The sequence below is a fragment of the Carlito syrichta genome, unplaced genomic scaffold, assembly GCF_000164805.1.
Source record: "Carlito syrichta isolate Samal-C Ts95f unplaced genomic scaffold, Tarsius_syrichta-2.0.1 Scaffold314770, whole genome shotgun sequence".
Classification (NCBI taxonomy): domain Eukaryota; kingdom Metazoa; phylum Chordata; class Mammalia; order Primates; family Tarsiidae; genus Carlito; species Carlito syrichta.
The window spans coordinates 510,980-523,917 of NW_007258866.1; the positions used below are offsets into that span (position 1 = coordinate 510,980).

Consider the following 12,938-nt stretch of genomic DNA (forward strand, 5'->3'; position numbering starts at 1 on the left):
GCCGGATAGCAGCCCTCCCACCCTGAGCGTGGCCGTCACCTCCCAAACTCCGGTCCGGCCGCACCGTCCTGTCCCGAGAGAAAAACCTAGTTGGAGACGGCGACGTGTTCCCCAGCGCGCTTGGGGCCATTCGTCGACTGCTGCACGCCAAGCATCGTGAGCTGCGGTGCCGCTGCCCTCCTGGACCTTGCAGGCATACAAGGGCACCGGCTCCTTAATGAGGTTTATTGGTTTGGGTTTTTTTTTTTTTTCTTGAGTCAGGGTCTCACTCTGTCGCCGGGACTACAAGCGCGCGTTGTAGTCCCGATGCCCGGCTAATTTGTTTGTTTTTTGTAGAGTCGCGGCCTCGCCATGCCCCCAGGCTGGTCCCCAACTCCTGGACTCGAGCGATCCTTTCGCCTGGCCTCTCCCCTCGCCCCCCAGAGTGCTGGGATTCCAGGCGTGCGCCACGGCGCCCGACCTGTGTTTGTGTTTTAATTGTTCTGTCTCTCATTTCCAGCAGGGAGCCGCTTGGACAGCATAAAGTCCAGGCTGTTTGCCACGTGAAACATGCATCACGGTCCACGACCCGCCCCACCGCCGCCGCCTCCCCCCTATTCACACTCCAGCGACGCCCCCTTGGGTTTCTGGCCTCAGGCTTTGTTAGTCCCTCCAGCGGCCCGGACTAACCTTCCCCACCCCAGCCACTCGGTTGAAGGGTCACCTTCCCCCAGAAAGCCTCGCTTGACCCGCTGCAACCTCCTTGGTACATGCCTGTTGTTCCACTTAGCCCATGGACTTACAATTATATGTGTGTGTCTGTCTGTCCCATGAGACAGAATATCCTCGAATGCAGGGACAATCTGCTCCCACTTATTCCCAAGGCTGGCCACTGTCTGGCGCCTGCAACACAACTAAGTATAACAAATAAGTGAATGAATGGCTGTGGCAAAAAAGACCACCCAAATGAGAATGGAGAAGCTGTTTATTCACAGCTGGCTGTAACAGGGAGGCCCATCGTTTGCACTTGGCAGACTCAAGGGTTGTCCAGAGAATGGAGGAACTTAACAAGAGGTTTCTGCAGGCTCTGACCTGGGGCCATTAGCCTGGGGAAGCTGGGGGTGGGCCAGCTAGAAGCAGAGAGAGCATCGCCTGTGATTGGTTTGGGGTTGCATGTTTGGCTGGTTTCGGATGGTCCTGAATTGGAAGGGAGAGGGGACACAGCGGGTGGCTGCCAAGGTTGTGGGTCAGAGTTCTGATTCTCACATATGATGCAGCCATCATCAGTGTGTACGTCCAGTCTCTCATGACCGGTGAGTGCTTTCTCCTTCTACTCTCCTGACCTGGTTGCATGTCCTCACTTGCCTTTCTTCTTCAAGTCTCTCAATTCTCAGTTCTATTTTCTTCTCTATTCCTCAGTCCCCATTGTCTCAAGTGCTGTATTTTACCTGGGCCCCCAGAAACCACATTGAGTAAAATAGTCGCATAAAGCTGGGATTGACCGCACAATTATACAAATATCAGGAATTTTTATTGTTCCAGAACCCAGTTGACTTCCTAGGACAAGTTAGACATGGAAAGAACTCAACGAATGTTTTGGAATTTTTAAAAAATTTTTTGAAGTTGCCTTCTGTGAGTTCCATGTCTAGTCTATGTATATTTCAAACTCTGGTGATCCACAAAAGTAGGTGTCTTTGAGTGGAAATAAAATGCCTATTTACTTTTTAAACAATTCTTAATTCATATGGTTTATGAGCCATATAACTTAAATTCAAAGGTGGATTGAAACATCCTCTTATTTACCTTTTATAACTACTGTCATAAAACAGAAAAGAAGCTGAGCATGGTGGCTCATACCTGTAATCCCAGCACTTTGGGAGGCTGAGGTCAGAGTATTGCCTGAGCCCAGGGGTTCGAGACCAGCCCAGACAACTTGGTGAGACCTTGTCTCTACAATAAATCAAGAAAAATTAGCCGAGTGTGGTAGCACACACCTATGGTTCCAGCTACTTGGAAGGCTGAGGCAGAAGGATCATCTAGCAGGTTGAGGCTGCAGTGGCTGTGATCGTGCCACTGCACTCCAGCCTGGGTGACAGAGTGAGACTCCCACTAAAAACAAACAAACAGAAAAGAAACCTACATTGTAACCCCAGCACTTTTTCATTGCATTTTCTTTGTGAAACTTTCCTTGTTAGTCTGGTTTGGACGCCCTCTAGCATTTGTTAAGCATGAATCTTTACCAAAACCTGGAATGCTTATCTGATTAACAGCCCACAGGGCTGCATTATGGGATTTCCAGTCATCAGGCCAAATAAAAAAAGGGTTGAGACCGGGTCTGTACTCCACCTGCTGTAACCAACATGTGGAAACAAATGACAGAAACCCGGATTTCCAAACTGGTTTTTAGCTGCTCCTTGAAGGCTGGCCAACAATTACATCTACAGTTTTCTTAAGATGTCCTCACTGCCCAGCCCTGAGCACCGTCCGCCAGAGCAGTCCTGTGTCAGTCGTCAGCTGTCTGCTTTCTGTTTCCCCTTGTTGCTTGTCGGTCCCTCCCCACTAACCTCTAAGGGAATTTGAGCAACGTGGGCCACTCGCTCCCTTCCAGTTCTACTCATCTCTCTCATCTGCTAGGTACCTTGTTGTCCAAAACCAGACTCATGATCTACCCACTCCCATGTTACGCCCCCAAATGGTTATGTATAGGCTGCAGAGAGGCCATTTTGGTTAGATCAGAACAATCATTTAGAAGAGACTTAAAACGTGTGCTCTTTTGTAGCTGATTTGGACGAAACATAAAAGCTGCTTGGATTCAAAAGAAGACATTTTTCCGCTTTGCCTCCCCATCTCCCACCCTGCCTGCTTCTCCTTTCCTAGCATGGCCTTGGCCAACTGGCCACTCTGACCTAGTATCCATTGCTGGTGCTGAAGAAGGAACAGCTGACAAGCCAGACCACCTAAAGATTAGGAGAGTGGACCAAGGAGTGTTTCTGAAAACTTGGAGTGGGCACTGCTTACCTCCCCTCCATTTGTGACTACAAGGACATCGGACTGTTATAGGCTGGGGCTCTGGGAATAAAAGATTTGTTACAATCATGTTTTAAAACAATTCAAAGCTATCATCCTAAATGTTATGACTTTCCCTTCCTTCCAAATACTGCAATTGTCTGCCCCTTCCCCCGTCCCCCCAAAAACTGTAAAAGAACATATTGTAAATTCCAAAATGTTCTCTAAAAGTCAGCATGACCAGGAGACTTTGTGTCACATCAGTGGTCATGTATTAAAAATTGTGAATGTAAATCTTTAACCATGATGAAACTGCACATAGGCTTCAACCTCAGGGTGGGTAAAGGGCTATGAATTGGGGGTATAAGTACTGGAGTGAATTTGTGTTGTTTTGAGCAGCTTTTTTGGCAATGATACCAACCTGTCTTCCTATATCCTGGTTATAGAAATTAAACACTGCCTTTTCTCCCAGGCTCTGCCTCTTGTATTTTAATTGGCCACCAGGGGCAGCAGCCGACTGATTGGATCAGGCTATAATGAAACCACCTCCATCCACAGCCCCACCTGTGACTCACCCTAGCAGGAGCCTGTGTGCAAGTCGTTCGAGAATCTTTCTTTCCCCGTTTCCATCCAATCAGTCACTATGTGTTCTTAACTCCAGTGCCTCAAATCCTCTCTGATATCTCCTAGTAAAGCCTTCCGACGGGTGGCCCTGCCTCCAGACTCTGCCCCTCCTAAGTGCCCCTCCATTCTGTCACCCCTAAGTCTAATCATGCCACATCCTGGATTGTAATCCTTCAGTTGTTCCTGATCCCAACAAGACACAGTCTAAACTCCCTGATGTGATGTGGCAGATTCCACTGACTCCCTACCCCCAAAGGCAACCCTCTCTCTTCCACCTTGTTAACTTGTCAAGTGCTTGGCCACATGCTTGAAGGGTTCTAGGCGCCAACTCCAGTCCCAGGGGGTAAACCGTGATTTGTCTAAGTCAATCATGGCGGTCCCATACCCTCACGAAATATTTGTTTACATGGGCCTATGGTCCAGTTATAGCTAATGTTCCTGAAAGAGAAGTTAGCTGTTGAGGGAAACGGCAGGAAGAGGGAAAACATTACTGGGAATAGTTGTCGCCATCTTTTTTATTTTTTATTTTGAGGCGGGGTCTGACTCTGTCATCCAGGCTGAGTGCAGTGGCCTGACATTGCTCACCACAGCCTCAATCTCCTGAGTTCAGGGTGATGCTTCCTCCTCAGCCTCCCGAGTAGCTGGGACTACAAGCACCTGCCACCATGCCTGGCTAGTATTTTTTATTTTTTTGAATAGATGAGGTCTCATTATGTTGTCCAGGCTGGTCTTGAACTCCTGGGCTCAAGCAATCCTCTGGTCTCAGCCTCCCAAAGCACTGGGATTACAGGCAGGAGCTATCACACCTGGCTGTTTTCTCCATCTTGAAGAGATACAGGCTAGGCGCGGTGGCTCAGCCTGTAATCCCAGTGCTTTGGAAGGCTGAGGTGAGAGGATTGCCCGAGCCTAGGGGTTCAAGACCAGCCTGGGCAACTTGGTGAGACAGTATCTCTACAATAAATCACAAAAATTAGCAGAGTGTGGTGGCGTGTGTCTGTAGTTCCAGCTGCTTGGAAGACTGAGGCAGAAAGATCACTGGAGTTCAGCAGGTCGAGGCTGCGGTGACTGTGAGTGTACCACTGCGCTCCAGCCTGGGCAACAAAGAGTGAGAGTCCAACTCAAAAAAAAAAAAAGATACACAATAAAAACTTTACATAATGAGGCTGGACATGGTGGCCTGTTTTGCTATGATCATACCTATGAATAACCACTGCACTTCAGCTTGGGCAACATAGTGAGATCTCGTTTCCTTAAAAAAAAAAAAAAAAGTTTACATAGCCTAGGCAACATAGCAAGACCTTATCTCTACGAAAAATAAAAAAATCGGCCAAGCTTTTGTTAAGCTATGGCCAGGCCATGTGTTCACTGAGCTATGGCCGCCATGCTTCTCTTTAAACTCTGGCTCCCTCTCCAATTTTGGGGAGGTGGGTCCCCTTTTCTCTCTCTCTGTCTCTCCCTCTTCAATCTACTTTTAAAATAAACTAAATTCCTAAGTGCGTTGGATCAGGGGTTTCCGTGTCCTGCGCTCTCTTGACTGAGGCATGTGACTTACAATGTCTTGTAGGAGGCAGCTCCCAACAGCTTCCAAGTTCCCCAACAGGCACTGTCACCAGACCTTCACATTTTTAAAGTTCTCAGCCTCGATGGTACCTTTTCTCACCTCCGAGCCTTCGTTCTTGCCATTCCCCTTGTGTAACTGGCTTTCATTCACTTCTCCTCCAAATGAACTCCTGCTTGTCCTTCAAAACTCAGCTCAGACGTCGCTGCCTCCAAGTCACCTCTTCCAAAATCAGTTCAGGTGCTTCTTGCCTTCTGCTCTTGGCGCACTCTGCCCATATAGACTTCTTTTTTTCTTTTTATTGAGTTGGAGTCTCACTCTTTGTCACCCAGGCTGGAGTGCAGTGGCACATTCTTGGCCACCACAGCTTCAACCTGCTGGTCTTCAGGCGATCCTCCCGCCTCAGCCTTCCAAGTAGCTGGAACTACAGGTGCTTGGCACCACGCCCGGCTAATTTTTTTGTTTATTGTAGAGATGAGGTCTCACCAAGTTGCCCGGGCTGGTCTCGAACTCCAGGGCTCAGGCACTCCTCCTGCCTCGGCCTCCCAAAGTGCTGAGATTACAGGCTGAAGCCACCGTGACTGGCCCCATATAGACTTCTGTTAGGGCAAGCTGGCAGCTGCCTGAGCAGACCTGGTACTGGTGGGCCTACTGAAAAGACAGAGCATCTCTGTTTTGGACCCTAATGGGTGTGTTTGAATGATCTCGTGGGCTTAACCTAGATGGGAGAGGTTTAGACCAAGAAGACTTGAATTACTTTGCAAGCTCAAAGAGGGATTTCAAGCATTCCCTCTGGAGACTGGGTTTGGGGAGTTCAGACAAGGAAAGAAAAAGAGAGAGGCAAGAAAAAGAGTCCAAGCAAGAAGGGAGCAGACAGGACTAAAGGAAACAGCCACACTCAAGCTCTCCCAGCAGCATAGCAAAGAACCCCAAAATGCCAAGGCTTGAAAGAACCATTATTGTTGTTAGTATGTTTCTGTGGGCCAGGAATTTGGAGCAGCTTGGCTCAGGGTCTTTCATAAGGTCAGGTAGGGTAGGGCCATGGTTCATGCCTGTAATCACAGCACTTTGGGAGCCTGAGGCAGGAGGATCACTTAAGGCCAGGAGTTTGAGTCTGGCCTGGGCAGGACAGAGAGAACCCTTCTCCACAAAAATAAAAATTAAAAATTAACTGGGCATGGTGGTATGTGCCTGTAGTCCCAGTTGCTTGGAAGACTGAGGTGGGGGGGAGGAAGATGTCAGCTGGGAATCGTCAGCCAAAGTCTTAGCTGGAACTGAAGGGTACGCTTCCAAGATGCATGGCTGGCAAGTTGATGCTGGCTGTTGGCTCAGATCCTTTTCACGTAAGACTGTTCCAGAGCTGCGTCATCATGACGTGGCAGCTGGCTTCCTGCAAGTGATCCAGAAGAGAAAGCCAGGCGGAAGCTCTCCCCTTTTATGACCTCGCCTTGGAGACCCATCTCCACTTACTCTTTGTTAAAAGTGAGTCCCTAACTCCCAGCCCACATTCAAAGGGAGGGGAATTAGACTCCATCTTTTGAAGGGAGAAATATCCAACAATGTGGAGACATATTTTATTTTATTTTTGTTTGTTTGTTTTGAGTTGGAGTCTCACTCCAGTCGCCCAGACTGGATTGCAGTGGCACGCTCACGACCACCCCAGCGTCTACCTGCTGGGCTTCGGCGATCCTTCTGCCTCAGACTTCCAAGCAGAGATGAGGTCTCGTCAAGTTGCCCAGGCTGGTCTCGAACCCGCGGGCTCAGGCAATCCTCTCGCCTCGGTCTCCCAAAGTGATGGAGACAGTCCCCCAGGTGAGGCTGGTCAAGGGCCTTTTGGATAATGACACTGACATCTAACATTCAGTGTTGAGTTCTGTGCTATGCTACAATGCCCACCGTGGCCCCAAATCCTCGGGCAACACCATAGCCTTGTGGCAGGGTACTGTGAGAAATGAAGAAGTGGCAGTGCCTGAAGGTGGTCCCACTTGCAGGAAGTGAATGAACAAGAAGGAGAACTGCACGTTTGAAACATGCAGGAAATCAACTGGGCGCGGTGGCTCACGCCTGTAATCCCAGCACTGTGGGAGCCCTGGGGTTCCAGACCAGCTGGGCAACTTGGCGAGACCTCGTCTCTACAATAAATCAAGAAAAATTAGCTGGGTGTGATGGCACATGCCTGTAGTTCCAGCTACTTGGAAGGTGGAGGTGGCAGGATCGCCTGAACCCAGCAGGTCAAGGCTGCAGTGGCCGTGAGCGTGCCGCTGCACTCCAGCCTGGGTAACAGAGGGAGACTCTGACTCTAAAAAAAAAAGAAGAAGAAGAAAGAAAGAAAAATGCAGGAAATCAATGTCACAGGCCATTCAGAGAAGTAAAAGACCTTTCCTCAGAAAGATGGGGCAGAGCAGGCAGGCGGGACTGTGGCATGGCAATCTCGAAAATGCCCATGGTCCTTGAACAGAGGTGTGGTGACAAGGACACGGATTCCTTTCTCTTGGTACCCCTCCCAGTTCTACTGGGGTGCGGACATCTTCCTCTTGTGTGGCACATGTCATTTGAGGATTTTTTGGCTTTTTTGAGTCAGGGACTCACTCTGTCGCCCAGGTTGGAATGCAGTGGCTCACTACACGACTCGACATCCTGGGCTCAGGTGACCCTCCCACCTCAGCCTCCTGAGTAGTGGGGACTACAGGTGTACACAACCATGCCTGACTAATTTTTTTTTGTTTTTGTATAGATGAGGTCTTGCTGTGTTGCCCAGGCTTGTCTCAAACTTCTGGGCTCAAGCCATCCTCTGGTGCCAGCCTCCCAATGTGCTGAGGTTACAGGCGTGAGTCACCATACCAGCCCATGTGAGGATTTTGACTCCATGCCTGGCTCTAGGAGTGGGATATTCCGGCCAGGCCTCAGGTAATGGGTAAATTCATCCCTTAGTCACAGCTATTATTTTAGGAGTGGACACAGGGCCCGATTATAAATGAAGACATATGTTTACTGGGGCAGATAAACAGGGTATTTGTTTTCCTTAGAAAGCACACAAGAGAACAATTCTGTGTGTGTGTGTGTGTGTGTGTGTGTGTGTGTGTGTGTGTGTGTGTGTCTTTCTGTCTCTGTCTCTCTGTCTCTGTCTGTCTCTGTCTCTTTCTCCCTCCCCCTCCATTCCTCCCTCTCTCTCTTTTCCCTGTCTTTCCCTCTCTCTCTGTGTCTCTCCCTCTCTCTCTCTCTCCACTCACACCCCTAGCACAGATCCTTAATGACATAGTGAAGCCAGTGAGTCCAACCAAACCCAAATTCCACTCTATCACCGGACATCCAATTCTTTGAGCTAATAAATCTCTTTCATTATCTAAGTCAATATGAAATAAGTTCTAATCTTTCCATTTTCTGTCTGCTTGACAATTTTCACAATTAAAATGTGGGGCAAGACCACATTAGATATTATTTTTCAATTATCAGGTTGGCAAAGAGGAAAGTGATGAAACACTTCGTTGGTGAAGGCGCTCCATTCTTCGAGCGTTGAGGCCCCACATCTTGGCGTCATTCTTAATTTGTCTCTTGTTCCCACACCCCACATCCAGTCCATCAGCAAAGCCTGCTGGAACTACCTTAAAAGGGTATCTGAGTCAGGCACAGTGGCTCACACCTGTGATCCCAACACTTTGGGAGACTGAGGAGGGAGGATCGCTTGAGGCCAGGAGTTTAAGACCAGCCTGGCAGCACAGCAAGACCTCATTTCTACCAAAAAAATGTGTGTATATACATATATATATATGTCTTTATTTTAAAAATATGGGGTACAATTCAGGGTTAGGTATACAAACATTCATTATGAAGGTACCCTTGTTGATGAGGTGTGCCCCTCCCTCCCCTGACAGTTTCCCACTATTGCCAATCCATTTCGTATAATATTATGATAATTGTTCAAGGTCCACTTGTGAGTGAGAGTCTGTGGTACTCGGGCCTTTGTTTTGTGATAGATCACCGAGTATGATCGACTCTAAGTCCACCCAAGTTTCTGCGAAGTCCAGATGTTTGTCCTTCTTTATGGCTGCGTAATATTCCATTGTGAATATGCACCACATTATTTTTAATCCAGTCCAGCTTGGATGGACAGCATAGTTGGTTCCATGTTTTTGCTATTGTGACTAGAGCTGCATCAAACATACATGTGCAGGTATCTTTTTGGTAGAATGACTTGAGTTCCTCCGGGTATATTCCTAATAGGAGGATTGCTGGGCCATACGGAAGGTCAATTTTTAGTTGTTTCAGAAATCGCCACAACTGTCTTCCAAAGAGGTTGCACTAGTTTGCATTCCCACCAGCAGTGTCGAAGCGTTCCTTTTACTCCACATCCGTTGTTCCTTGTTCTATTAATGATGGCCATTCTTACAGGGGTTAGGCGGTATCTCAGTGTGGTTTTGATTTGCATTTCTCTGATGATGAGTGGGGCTGAGCACTTTTTCATGTGTCTGTTGGCTGCCTGCATATCTTCTTTTGAGAAGTATCTATTCATGCCTTTTGCCCACATTTTAATGGGGCTGCCAACTTCAAGACTGAAAAAGGCCTAACATCTAGGATCTACAAGGAACTCAAAGGAAAACAAAACACAAAAAAATTTTAAAAATCAACCGGGCATGGTGGTGCATGCCTGTAGTCCCAGGAGGCTGAGGTGGAAGGATTGCCTGAGCACAGGAAGTCGAGTCTGTGGTGAGCTGTGATCCTGCCATTGCACTTCAGCCTGGGCAATAGCATGAGGTTCTGCTTAAAAAAAAAAAAAAAGGATCAATTTCTCGACGAGACTCTACTGAACCATCCTATTGTCCCATTTAAAATTACAACTGTTCCCCCCATACGCACATCCAACCCCCCCTTCCTTTCTGTGTCACCATTTGACATACGACATGTTTTCCTTATTGGTTTATTCTCTGTTTTCCTGAAACTGGAATAACAGCTCCATCCGAGTAGGAATTTGGCCGTAAACATGGATAAGGAAGCTCTTTGTGTAAACACATGAGAAGACGTCAAAGAAACCTTGTAAAGTAAAAACTGGCAGTAACAAAAACCCTAGCATCACATGTAAAAACCAACTTGAAACAGATCATTGTCCTAGATGTAAGGGCGACAACTATAAAATTTATAAAAGAAAACATAGGAGAAAATTTTAGCAGCCTTGGGTTTAGCAAAGATTTCTTAGATCCAACAGCAAAAGCAAGATCCAGAAAAAAAATTTTTCTAATAAGCTGTCTTCATTAAAACGAAGATCTACTCTTCAAAAGACGCTACTCAGAGAATGAAAAGAGAAGCCCCACACAGAGGGAGAAAAGATTTGATTCACATACCTGATAACAAACTTATATCCAGACGAGAAAAAGAATCCTCAAGAATAAATAACAAGAAAACAAATTCACAGCAACTTGGATGGATTTAGAGTCTACAATACTCAGTGAGCACTCACAGAAGCAAAGACCTGAGTACCACATGTTCTCACTCATAAGCGGACCCTGAACAATTACCATAATACTACAAGAAAGGGACTGGCAGTAGTGGGAAACTGCTGGGGCAGGGAGGGTGGGCCACACTTCATCAATAAGCATTCTTGATCTCAACCAGTTGAAGTGGGGACCAAAGGGAGGCCCAAACTTTACCTGTACAATGATCATATGTATCCCTAATCCTGAATTGTACCCCATATCTTTACAATAAAATAAAAAAGAAAAGAAATAGCCCACCTAGAGATGGGCAAAAGATGTGGGCATGTCACCACAAACGAGATCCAGATGGCAAATCAGTACATGAGATATCAAAAACAAGAGGCATTGGGGAAATGCATATTAAAGGTGCAATGATGGCCGGGTTCGGTGGCTCGGCCTGTAATCCCGCGCTTTGAGAGGCTGAGGGGAGTGGATTGCCTGAGCCCGCGGGTTCAAGACCCGCCTTGGCAACCTCATCTCTACAATAAATCAAAAAAATTAGCTGGGCTTGATAGTGCGCACCTGTAGTTCCAGCTCCTTGGAAGGCTGAGGCAGAAGGATCGCCAGAGCCCAGCAGGTCGAGGCTGTGGTGGCTGGGAGGGGCCACTGCACTCCAGTATGGCTGACAGAGTGAGACTCCAACTAAAAAACAAACAAAAAAAATAAAGGTGCAATGAGAGACTTCTACATAACCACTAGAATGGATGTAATAAAAAAGACACATAAAGTGAGTAGGTGGGACTGCACGCGCAGAGACCCATTTCAGATCTGCTTGATAAACCTGGCATACCACCATGCTGGCTGCAAGGCTTGTATGTCTCCGACCGCTACCTTCTAGGGTTTTCCATCCAACTTTCACCAAGGCCTCCCCCATTGTGAAGAATTCCATTGTGAAGGATTCCATCATGAAGAATCAATGGCTCTTAACACCCAGCAGAGAATATGCCACCAAGACAAGAATTGGGATCCGGCGTGGGAAAACTGGCCAAGAACTCCAAGAGGCAGCATTGGAACCATTGATGGAAAAAAATATTTAAAATTGATCAGATGGGAAGATGGTTTGTTGCTGGAAGGGCTGCTGTTGGTCTTGGAGCATTGTGCTACTATGGCTTGGGAATGTCTAATGAGATTGGAGCTATTGAAAAGGCTGCAATTTGGCCTCAGCATGTGAAGGATAGAATTCATTCTACCTATATGTACTTAGGAGGAAGTATTGGTTTAACAGCCTAGTCTGCCTTGGCAATAAGCAGAACTCCTGTTCTTATGAACTTCATGATGAGAGGCTCTTGGGTGACAATCGGTGCAACTTTGCAGCCATGATTGGAGCTGGAATGCTTGTACAATCAATATCATATGACTGGAGCCCAGGCCCAAAGCATCTTGCTTGGTTGCTACATTCTGGTGTGATGGGTGCAGTGGTGGCTCCTCTGACGATAATAGGGGGACCTCTTCTCATCAGAGCTGCATGGTACACAGCCGGCATTGTGGGAGGTCTCTCCACTGTGGCCATGTGCGCACCCAGTGAAAAGTTTCTGAACATGGGTGCACCCCTGGGAGTGGGCCTGGGTCTCATCTTTGTGTCCTTGCTGGGATCTATGTTTCTTCCACCTACCACTGTGGCTGGTGCCACTCTTTACTCAGTTGCAATGTATGGTGGATTAGTTCTTTTCAGCATGTTCCTTCTGTATGGTACCCGGGAAGTAATCAAGCGTGCAGAAATAGCACCGATGTATGGAGTTCAAAAATATGATCCCATCAACTCGATGCTGAGCATCTACATGGATACGTTAAATATATTTATGCGAGTTGTGACTATGCTAGCAACTGGAAGCAACAGAAAGAAATGAAGTGACTCAACTTCTGGCATCTCTGCTATATCAGATATCTTGCTTGTTTAATAGGGCAGATATTCATTAAATAGTTTGTATAAGCAGCTTTCATTGAAGTTTAGAAGATAAGAACAAGTCTCAATGTTTAAAACGTTCCAGTAATGTGATGCTTCAGGTCTGCTTTTTCTTCTGGAGAATAAATTCAGTAGCTGTCTCCCACATAAGCACCTACATTTCCAATTCTCATGTTTGAGTAATTTTTGAATGTTTTAATGAACGTGAAAACTAAGGTTTGTGTTATGAGAATCTTAAGTATTTTATCTATTTTTAAATTTATTAGGTTAAGTAAAAATGATCAAACCTGAAAAAAAAAAAAAAGACACACAGCCGGGCTCGGTGGCTCAGCCTGTAATCCCGCACCTTTGGGAGGCTGAGGTGGGTGGATTGCCTGAGCCCGCGGGTTCGAGACCCGCC

At 47.0% G+C, this 12,938-nt stretch overlaps 1 pseudogene across 1 annotated transcript; it reads left to right on the forward strand.

Annotated features, from left to right (window-relative positions):
* Window positions 1-11,429: 11,429 nt before the first annotated feature.
* LOC103274415 lies at window positions 11,430-12,700 on the forward strand (annotated as a pseudogene). Its single transcript, XR_505257.2, has one exon. The product of XR_505257.2 is annotated as a growth hormone-inducible transmembrane protein pseudogene (transcript).
* Window positions 12,701-12,938: the final 238 nt, after the last annotated feature.